Source organism: Cryptomeria japonica, chromosome 3 (assembly GCF_030272615.1).
Source record: "Cryptomeria japonica chromosome 3, Sugi_1.0, whole genome shotgun sequence".
Classification (NCBI taxonomy): domain Eukaryota; kingdom Viridiplantae; phylum Streptophyta; class Pinopsida; order Cupressales; family Cupressaceae; genus Cryptomeria; species Cryptomeria japonica.
The window spans coordinates 698,612,785-698,623,702 of NC_081407.1; positions in this window are offsets into that span (position 1 = coordinate 698,612,785).

The window sequence follows — 10,918 nt, forward strand, 5'->3', positions numbered from 1 at the left end:
ACAAATTCAAAAATTCAAAATTCAAAAATTTCAGAAACAAAAGAAAGAAGGATTAAAAGAATTCAAATCCAAATTCCTTGAACCCTTTCAACCTCCTGATAAGTTGTTGGTAGCTATCATCTTCTATCTCTGATCTTGCAACCTCCATCTTTGTCATCTCACTATAAAAAAATTACAGTGCATCCATGTGTGATTGAAACTTTCCTATATATGTGCTTCATTTGTGAAAATATCTATTAATATTGGGTCCAAAACTGCCCCAATTTTTGTCTTCCATTCTATCTTTGATCTCAACACCTTTCTTCCTTCTGCACTACTCTTTTCTCTATCAAAAAGGGCTGGCATGTGGTTTGCAACTAAACACTTGAAAATATTAAGTTTAGTCTTTATTCTTTCAGTATACATTTTATGGATAATGAAGACTTGTGTCATTACTTCAAATCTTATTTTGAACCAAATCAAAATATCATACAAATAGGCAGAAAGAGGCCTAACCAAATTAACCTCTAAGATGGAAACTGTTTTACTCATATAAAACAATGAACAAGACGAAAACTATTTACACTTTAGATGCTCTTCAACGAATCCCAACATCTCTCTATGCTCATCCTAGGTAGAATTGACATGGTCCAAGATTGTGCTAATCTTTGTCTCAAGTAGATATTGGATCATCTTAGTTATTGCCTTGCTCTCTGTAGGGGAGGATATTTGCCCCCTTCAAGATGATGAATCATAAAGGCAAATAATTCTTCCGCTACCTCTTCAAACTAGCACTAAGATGAGCCAGGGGATAACAAATAACTACACTAACTATGCTATAGAAGATAAATAATAGAATTACAATGTAGGAGTAATAAATATATAAAAACTGAGTTTATAGGATGATACAATTTTGAAAGCAGATTATACCTTCTAGTCGGGGAGCTCTCGGGGTTTGGACACCAACGCGTGTAGTTCTCTGCATGCAGAATCTGTTCATCACCTTCACACACTAGGACGGGGAAAATTGTTGGGGTTGTATAGGGGCCTACCTCAATCAGACCCCCATTTAGGTGTTTTCACCACCACAGATAACTAGATAGATAGATTGCAAAGATAAATTGGAAACTTGGAAATATGTAAATAGAAACTATGCTACACTTAATGGAAGCAAACCCCTATTGCATGCATTAAATATTGGAAATATTGGAAATGTGAGAAATAATGAATGCACATAGATGATAGATACAATCAATAATGTAAAGGACTCATTGCATGTAAGAAAAATAGATAAAAGAGAAGACAAGGTGTGAAGCCAAACCCGTCCTTGTTGATGGTATGAGCGTGAAGAAGCTCGCGATAGTGTTTGTTGGTAAGAGACACCACAAGATGATCATAGCTTGATATTGATAGAGTGTATGTCCAAGAGCACGAAGAGAGAAATATGATATCAAGAGCGCAATAAGAGCCAAGAGCCAAGAACCCAAGATGGGAACCCTTCAAAATGAGCTAGGAAGGGTTCTTAAACATGAAAAGGGGTGCGAAGAGCCATTACAACGAAACGTGAGCCAAGGGACATGCGTCAGCCAGTGTCCATCTCTTTTCTAGATTTGAGATTCCGCTAGCTTTCTGAGATGTTAGCGCGGTGCACAGATGTCTCTGCATCACGCTATCATCCATTCAAAAGTAGGCCCAAAGGGGCTTTTAAGGCATTCCAAGGCACTTTGTCTTTTGAATCTAAGATGAATTTTGATCATGGATTTATCATAAATGCACTAGGCATCATGTGTAAGTGTTATAAATGCATCGGGCACAATTTAGGACACTACATTTTGCACCCACTTTAGTGGACTGGTTGGCTCTAAGGATCAGTCACACTAAAGTAGTTTGGAAAGATATGTTCATTAAGCTCATGCAGTGAAATAAACATAGTAAATGCAATAAATACTTAGCCAAAAAGGATACTGTAGAAACCATAGAGGTTGTTTCAGCATTCATGAGCAATACCTCCATGTATCCATGAGGAAAACCAATATTTGGTATGATGAATTCCATATTGCAAGACTAGAAAAGTTATCAGCACAGAAAAAAAAAAAAAAAAAAAGGAAGCTACTTCGGCGAGAAGAATGCTTAGAGTGTTAGTACAGATAGAAAAGAAAGATTAGATGAAGGCAAGTATATGCCCCCTTGTGTTTTACCCCTAGCGTGGCGGGGAAATTAGGAAGGAAAACAAGCCAAAATTGTTCAAAAATGGGCAAAAGCCATGTTGGGTAAAAATTAGGCTTATACTCTAAAGTGGGCCCCAAGAAGGGTCATTATTACTATTCATTGCAACCGTTCTAGCTGAGATTTGAATAAAATCTAAGAAAAAAAGTTACGCATATGAGAGCTTATGGCTAGCAAGATCAAGGAGTTGTGGACCGCAGTCGAGCAAGGCATTGAGCCCGACCAGGTACGACTTGAAACATACCTTGTCTTGTCTTCTATTTTTATTTCATTTTTGGAGCATTTTAGTCGAATGGTTACGCAAGAGTCCTTGGAACGCGCTATCCCCTAGTCTATGCACTTGCGTCTTAGATGGGCACATTCATCTGGACAACATGTTGTCGTCCTAAAAGGGTGCTAGCATCTAGAAGACACGATGTCGTCTTCTAGGTGCGCAAGCATCAACCGATAAAGAGGAACTAGAACTAATGAAAATTTGTTTGCATGCACACATTTCCCAAGATGTGGGAGCATACATCAGGGCACCTATTGCAGATCCTGTGGAGTTGAGAAGATGAGTTGTCAACTACCGATAGATGACTCCTTCATAGAGTAGGTTTATGGTGGAAATACATGTTGTCCGAGTTTCAGTTACATGCCCCCATGCTATGGGCATTGATGTAGAGGTGGGACATGGACACCATGTCTCTCCAGCTTCCCACAGGAGAGATGATTGTGACACTAATTGATGTCTACCACATTCTATCCCATCTAGGAGGAGCGAGTGTCACCAGTGATCCTTTTTGCAGCTAAGTTGTTCAAACAACATGAGTGGACCCTAGGGCGGAGGGTAGACACTACATGTCATATATACTTGCGAGCGCTAGGCAAAGGATGAGTGTCAATTCCCTTGGTATGGTGCATTATGATTATGACCATCGCACAATGGGTATTGACAGACGACCGTGGTTCAGAGCTGACTGTAGGTTTTGTCCCCTTGATCCAAGAGATGGAGGAGAGATAGACAGTATATGCATGGGTTCGTAGCATGCTAGCCCATCTATACTACGAGCTCTCCCGGTATGTACACCACGAGTACCAGAGCCTAACAACATGCACCCTGCTATAGTTTTGGGCATTTGAGAACATCACTTGCACACGACCAATTGGATATTTGGCACCTATGCTTTTGGACATGCCATGAGCAGATGCGTATCCATTACAACAAAGAGGATGGAGGACGAGAGACCTCACCTACTAGAGGGTCACCATTAACCAGCTTGATATCAAAGATGTGATCTGGTAGTTGTACCAAGATATAGGGGTCTAGACCACAAACCGCACACATCTCTCATAGATGCAGAGAGGTTGTTTCCTACTCAGGTGCCAAGACCATGTGGTGATGTCGTACTACTTGCAATGATGTATGAAATAGTTTAGACATGTGTATACTATTCAACCTACTACTACTACCTATGCACGATTGGCCAGGAGTGCATTGCAACCTCAAGACCTACCCCATCCTACCCTCGGAGACATACAAGATAGTCTATAGGGGAGTGATGATGACAACGACATCACCCCACAACCTGATATAGATGATGTTGGAGTCACATCAGAGTTAATAGGATGGTGGGGTAGAGTAGTTTTGGAACCAATTTTTTTGTTAGATGCAGAGGGAGGAGACGTTGGAGCTCTAGCGAAAGACAACAATGACCAGGCCTCTACGAGCGATGAGGGTGAGAGGCCACAGTGGAGATGGCAGATGAGGAGTCAGAGTCCAGACCGAGTTGTATTGACTGTTAGGGCTCTTCTAGAATCACTAGTTGCCCCACCAACCACACCATGAGCACAACCAGCAATAATAGTGACTATGGATCAATCTTCTAGTAGGGTGCCTCCATAGGATCTAGACTAGCAGAGGGGTGATCTTGGTACGTACTTGTAGTTTGAGTTGATGTACTCTAGTCTTTTTTTTGTATATGCATAGATGTAGATATTTTTGGACATGATGGATACAGATGTGAAATTTTTTGTGCCTACAGAAAGCATAGCCGAGTGGTTGAGCTTCATCCACCAGGCACTTGCATAGGTCATCCCTGATGTGCAGACCCAAGGTCTTGTGTTGGATGTCTACCAGCCCCTCCAATCAACAGGGGGACACGTGCAACTATTTGAGCCTGTAGCACGGCTACACACAACATATGAGGAGATTTGAGTGGAACTAGTGTAGGGAACAACACAACTAGCCATTGTGATGGGATAGTGGGATCAAGCCTTGCAGGACATCTACACTGTTCTCATAGAAATAGACCAAAAAAGGATGCAAGCTGAGAGTGTCGAGAGGGCACGTGACACTCTGCAGAGCCAGTTTGATGACCTCCTATGACAGGTGGATGGCGCATAGCAGGGCACCACAGGTCACTTGGACCACCCCTGAGTGTGCCAGCTGATGGGAGATCTTGAGGAAACATGCCAGAAAGAGATGGCAGAATGAGAGGAGTTGATGACATAGCGAGAGAATTTCATTGAGTTACAAGGAGAGTTGAGGGGTCTGCAATCATGGAGAACCACTTTTGTGAGATCATAGTCGACCTCAGTTAGAAAACCTCCACACCATGACTAGGATCTACCAGCACTATCCACCTCTAGGACACATCAACCAGAGTAGTCATGACACATTTTTGGTTCATTCCATGTACAACATTGTTTTGTTTTGGTATATACATGGATGTATTTATGTATATCAGAGACACATATGACAGCATCACATATTTTTGTAGTGATGTGACACATGTACATTGACATGATATATTAGACACACACACACACACACACACACACACATATATATATGAGATTCAACATTGTGGTTCTATCTTTTGTTCCCATTGATGGATATTGTTATTATTTTAAATGCTCACGTGATGGATGATTTAGAGTTAGATGTTTATCATGATTTAATTTTGTAGCTAGGAAATGTGGAAATCATCAAAGCAAATAAGAAATTGGACTAGTTCAATCACGAAAACTGAAATGCAGTGATAACAATCCTAAAAACATTCAATGAAAACATGAAGATAAGACATTCTAAATGAAATCTAAGCAAACCAAATGCAGATGTCTCCTTCATGTGGCTCCATTGTCCTTCTTTCTCCTTCAAATAGCTTTGTTTTGTGGATCTCACCTACAAGTGCATACGCATGAGATGAAAGCAAGATTGACAAGATGAGATGATAGCATAAGGGTACTAGAAGCATGATTGATTTGACCAGGGACTTTGATTGAAGAAATTCATCCAATTTATAGACAAATTGGAGAAAAGATCAGATTAGCATGAAAGTGATTCGAATGGAAATTCAAATCAGGAATAGCAAAATTATGACAAGTGTATGACAAATTGTTATGCAAGGATTATGACAAGAATTTGAAATAGAAATAGACATTTAGGAATTTAGGAGAAATTAGAAAATTAGGTTAGAAATGATGAGTTGGAAATTAGGAAATTGATGCAAATTAGGTAAATTAATTAATACTTTTTCATTCATTAATTAATTTACAAAAATAGGAGGAATTAATTAGCCAATTAAATAAACATTTAATTGTGACAAGAAGACTTAGGATAAATAAATAAATCATTTATCCTAAAGAGAAAATAGAGAGAAAATGATAAACAAGGTTAAATGAATAAATCATAATACCCTAGAAGATAAATTAGAAATGCAAGGACGACAATTAGGTCTTGATGTAAGATTGATTTGATGTCGATTCGATCATGATTTTGAATTGATAAATGATTTGATTGATAAATGCGTCGAGGAACAATGACAAATTGATCCAAATTGACATGATTGAGAAAGACGACGATTGATGACAAATTGATTGCAAGACGACAAGATTGAAAATAACAATGATCGATGACAAATCGATTGCAAGTCGACAAGATTGAAAATGACAATGATCAATGACAAATCGATCGCCAGATGACAAGTTTGAAAAGAGGACAAAACCCTAATTAGGATTGACGATGTCCAAAATGTTGACAAATGAACACGCACATTGATGCGACAGGATAAGATCGACCAAAATCATGACTGAAAATTGTTATCGACAAGACCAAATTCGAAAGTGAGACAAATGAAGAATGCAGAAGAAGGACTCGATGCTCACAAATGATAAAGACCAAGTACGCAACATAGAAGAAATGTTAATGTGACACAAAAACCTAAAATAAGGCAATGCACCAATGTTAAAATACGACTCCGCAAGCATTGACCAGTTTTAGACGTCTACATTTTGCCCCTCTTTGAGACAATGCGATATTAAGCGTTGCTTCAAAGAACAATAATGAAAATGCCCTAGACAATAATAATGACATATGCATGCCCCCTTGAGGAATTGGCCGGAAACATCCAGAAAAGAGGCCAATTGATCGATAAGAATGATAGAACACGATAGGAGCAAACAGACTAACAATCGGAGACCGGATGCACGAAGGACAAGCAATTGAAGGTGCAGAAGACCATGACCAGCAGAAGATGGAGAGGGTGCACGTCCATCTATGCACTGAAAAAGATCTATAAATGAGACAAAGAGAGTGAAAAGTGCTCATTTGCACTAGCCAAAGAGGAGGATTTGTTGCTCTGGAAAAGGACACTTGCAGAGAGATGGCGAACATTCCGATGGCAGATCACCTCGGGGAACGCATATGCACCTACAGACGACCAGACGACGTGGGAGTAGCGGTATGTATCTCAAAAACCCATATTGTCAATTTCATGAATTTTGACCCTAGATGTCATGAAGTAATATATCTTGGTTATTCAACTAAAAGCAAAGCATATAGATGTTATAAGAAAAGATTGCTTGCAGGACAATGTGGGGCCCACAGAAAATGCAGAAAGTGACTTATGCACCTGTGTGAGCTCATCCTGTGCTTGTGTAGGGTATCCTGCACTTGTGTAGGGTACACAGGTGCAAGTTGATGCAACACAGGCACAGGATACAGCACACAGGTGCAGTTGTTCCCTGGGAAGTCAATTTTGGTCAAAAACAACATGCGAATGATCTAAAAATGGGGGATAAGGGTAGGATAGGTCAAAATAGATTAGAAACACCTTGATTTGGACATGAAACAAGGAAATGCAGCCTGTAGGAGCAAACCCTAAAACTGACAAAATGTGCCCCAATTGTGATGCAGAGTCGACAGTATCCATTGATCACGCGGGAGAACCGACCTGACTACTTTATGTTATGACATAGACTCAGGAGCACAGATAGAGATACTTTAGTAGGACTTGGAATATACTATATCACATTCATGCCTAATATTAGGGAAAACACAGGACTACTAACCGCATTGGCAAAGCGATGGCATTCGGAGACTTCCTCCTTCCATCTGGCGACTGAAGAGGTGATTGTGACACTAGAGGATGTATGGCGTATCCTCTGCATTTCGATTCATGGAGAGATGATAGAGTATGACCTAGTGACAGGGAGAGATACTTTGTGCAGATTATTTGAGTGTGACACAGATGATCTGGATATTGTACAGAGGGAGATTGGCTGGGAGACCATGGCATCAGAGTATGATCGACGATATGTGGTGATAGCAGTGGTGATAGCATGCCTATTAGCAGGGGATAGACAAGGAAATGGATTCCCTATTGGATGGGGAAGAGTGCTAGAGTAGATGGTGATAGAGGGGACTATGTATGCATGAGGACCATGTGTACTTGCTATGTTATATTTTCAGCTGCATCAGATAGCATATCAGGGAGTGCAAACTTTGAGCTGTGGAGTCACACTGCTATAGGTATGGGCATTTGAGCACATAGCCATATGTCGACTGATTGTAGAGAGACAGGTAGTACCACACCGACCATATGTGTACTATTATGGGGGAGCACTGAGATAGGGTCCTTTTGGATACATATTGTATTGGTGACATGAGCTAGACAGATTGAGAGAGTTCATATGGAGGCCATATCTTCATTGCCCTGGATGGTCAGATGATAGTGAGGAGCTACCATATTGTAGATAGAAGAGATACCTGATTGGGTGACCAGTGAATCACCAGAGAGTGATTGAGATGTACCTACCAGAGAGAGTCAGACGATAGTTTGGAGAGAGACAGGATGTACCTAGAGGGACTGCACACTTTGCCCGATCTCATAGAGAGACGAGTCAGTGGGGGAGAATGATTCAGCCACACATAGCATATGTTGACTTCACACAGCTACAGTAGAGACAGTGGGAATGGAGATCAGATGTGGTGGACGCCAGGATGACAGAGGAATATGAGCGATGGTTTGCACGATGACGGCCAGTGCCATTGACAGATCCTAATATTCCGGTACCACGGAGACAAGAGGACTTCCCATACACTGGAGAGGATGAGGAGGATGAGGGTGGTGATGAGGATGAGTGGGATGATGAGGACAGAGATGATGAGGGGGATGACGATTATGAGCCAGATTCAGCCAAGCAGGAGTCATTGCAGTATATACCCATAGAGCTAGAGACAGCTAGGATAGAGGAGATGGAGATGTACAGGGCTACCATAGCAAGTCAGCATGATCACATTGCGGCATTAGAGAGATAGAATGCCATCTTGAGGACAGAGCAGGATCAGTTTGGAGTAGAGAAAGCCAGACTTACAGCGGCTCAAGATACAGCAATAGCCCAGGCACAGCGAGAAGAACAGAGAGTCACTGAGTATATTGGGTTGATTAGGGATGCCAGTGCACGTGAGATGGCACAGATGTTGGTAGAGACCAGAGAGGAGATACGCCATTGGAGGACACTATATGAGAGTGCAGTTCCACCAGACTAGAGAGCATCATCATATCGGGCATGATTGAGGACAGAGAGCAAGACATGCTCTCGGAGGTCAGTGAGCAGCATGGGGGTGAGTGGACCTATGAGACCACCACAGCCAGGACCTGGGGCAGGAGGGACATCATCCTTGAGACATGGCAATGATGAGGAGGATAGAGGGAGCACCCAGTGACAGAGGCACATGCTCCTTATGACAGACAGTTGACATTATGTAGTGTGACATTATGTAGTCAGCCTGCGGGCCATACTTAGGACAGACAGTCCAATTTTGTACTCCGATATTATTTTGGCATATGATATGATATGCAGTGCTATGATGGGATGCAATGTGTTATGGCTTATGGTTATTTTCGATGTATGGATGGCTTATGCAAGGTTTTATGTACCATTGTGGAACATGTATGGATATATTTTTTTATGTGTTTTTGATGCATTTATAATATGAAATGGATAAAATGCTTGATATGATGCTCGATGTGATGTTTGATATAATGCAAATGTACTAACCAATGAATGCAGGATGCAGCATATGTGTTTGGGGAAATCGGAGCACTAGACCGAACTGACAGAAGAAATGTTAGTAAGAAGAAATAAGATAGAGGACAGTTAGAGACGAAGAAAAACTTGCTTTTAGTAATGCACTTTGTAGGTGAGAACCTTTATTTAATGTAGCAAAACGAACGCATAGCATCATGGCATTGAAGGCCAGAGCTAAAACGCAACCCTTTTTGCAAAAGATAGACACATCGCACACAAGGAATGAGTGAAGCATCCTAGGGTGCATACATCAAGGGTCGAGGTATGTGCAGCATTCACAAAGTGAACGTACTTATCATTGACACCCAATGATATAGTTGCCCCAGGTTGTAACAAGCATTCCACAAACAGCAATCACAACAAAAAAAAGAAAGGGGACCATGAACCATCCTGGTCACTCTAAATCACTCAGTGACATCATCGAGCAACATAGGAACATGATCGAAAATAAATCAATAAATGATAAGACTCGCTAATTCCAACAAGTCAAACAAACATCTTGATCTTCATTGTCAAAAGTTGAAAGCATTGATAGGACGATCATGATGTCTGGTTTCAGGACATGCGATACCCCGTCTAAGACAGGACACAATCTGGTTTCGAGCATACCACACCCTGTATAAGACCCATGATAGTAGTGACAAGGACAAATGATATTGATGTTGATTTATTGATATGACAATTGTGATCAGTTTGAATGTCTGGTTTGATTGAAAAGTTCATCTATTTATGCATGATTTCATTAAAGCGCAATGTTTGAAGCAAGTGTTGTTGGAGGTATGCTCAGTGATCTGTCTTATGCACAAAGGGATCATTTATTGACAAAATGCAAAATCCAAAGAAATTGTTTTTGGATTTTGATGTTTTGAAATTTTTAGCATTTTTCGAGTTTTTTACAATTTTTTTGTGTTCATTTTTTTAAGGACATTTTATGATTTTTTAGGAATTTTTTCTTTAGGACATTATTTGATTTTTTTGAATTTTTTCAAGACATTATTTCGATGTTTTTGGATTATTTTAGGACATTTTTTGAATGTTTTTAGGATTATTTCAGGACATTTTTCAATTTTTATGATTTTGCCCCCAATGTCTAGCAAGGCAAGGAATATGACAAGTGAATAAATAGGCTTTCTAAAATGATGGTGGATAGAGGGAAGACAAAGGCCTTTTATTATGGAGACAATATGGATGCAATTTTCAAGGGCTATTGCGTGATGGGACAAGAGACTGGATATGACAATGTAAAGCAGGAACATGGCGTGAGGGACATGTCAAGAGGTTTTTGATACCATGTTTAAATTTTGCGTCCTTATGTCAGATCAAGATCAAAGAATGAAAAAGAGTGTATGGATAGTGA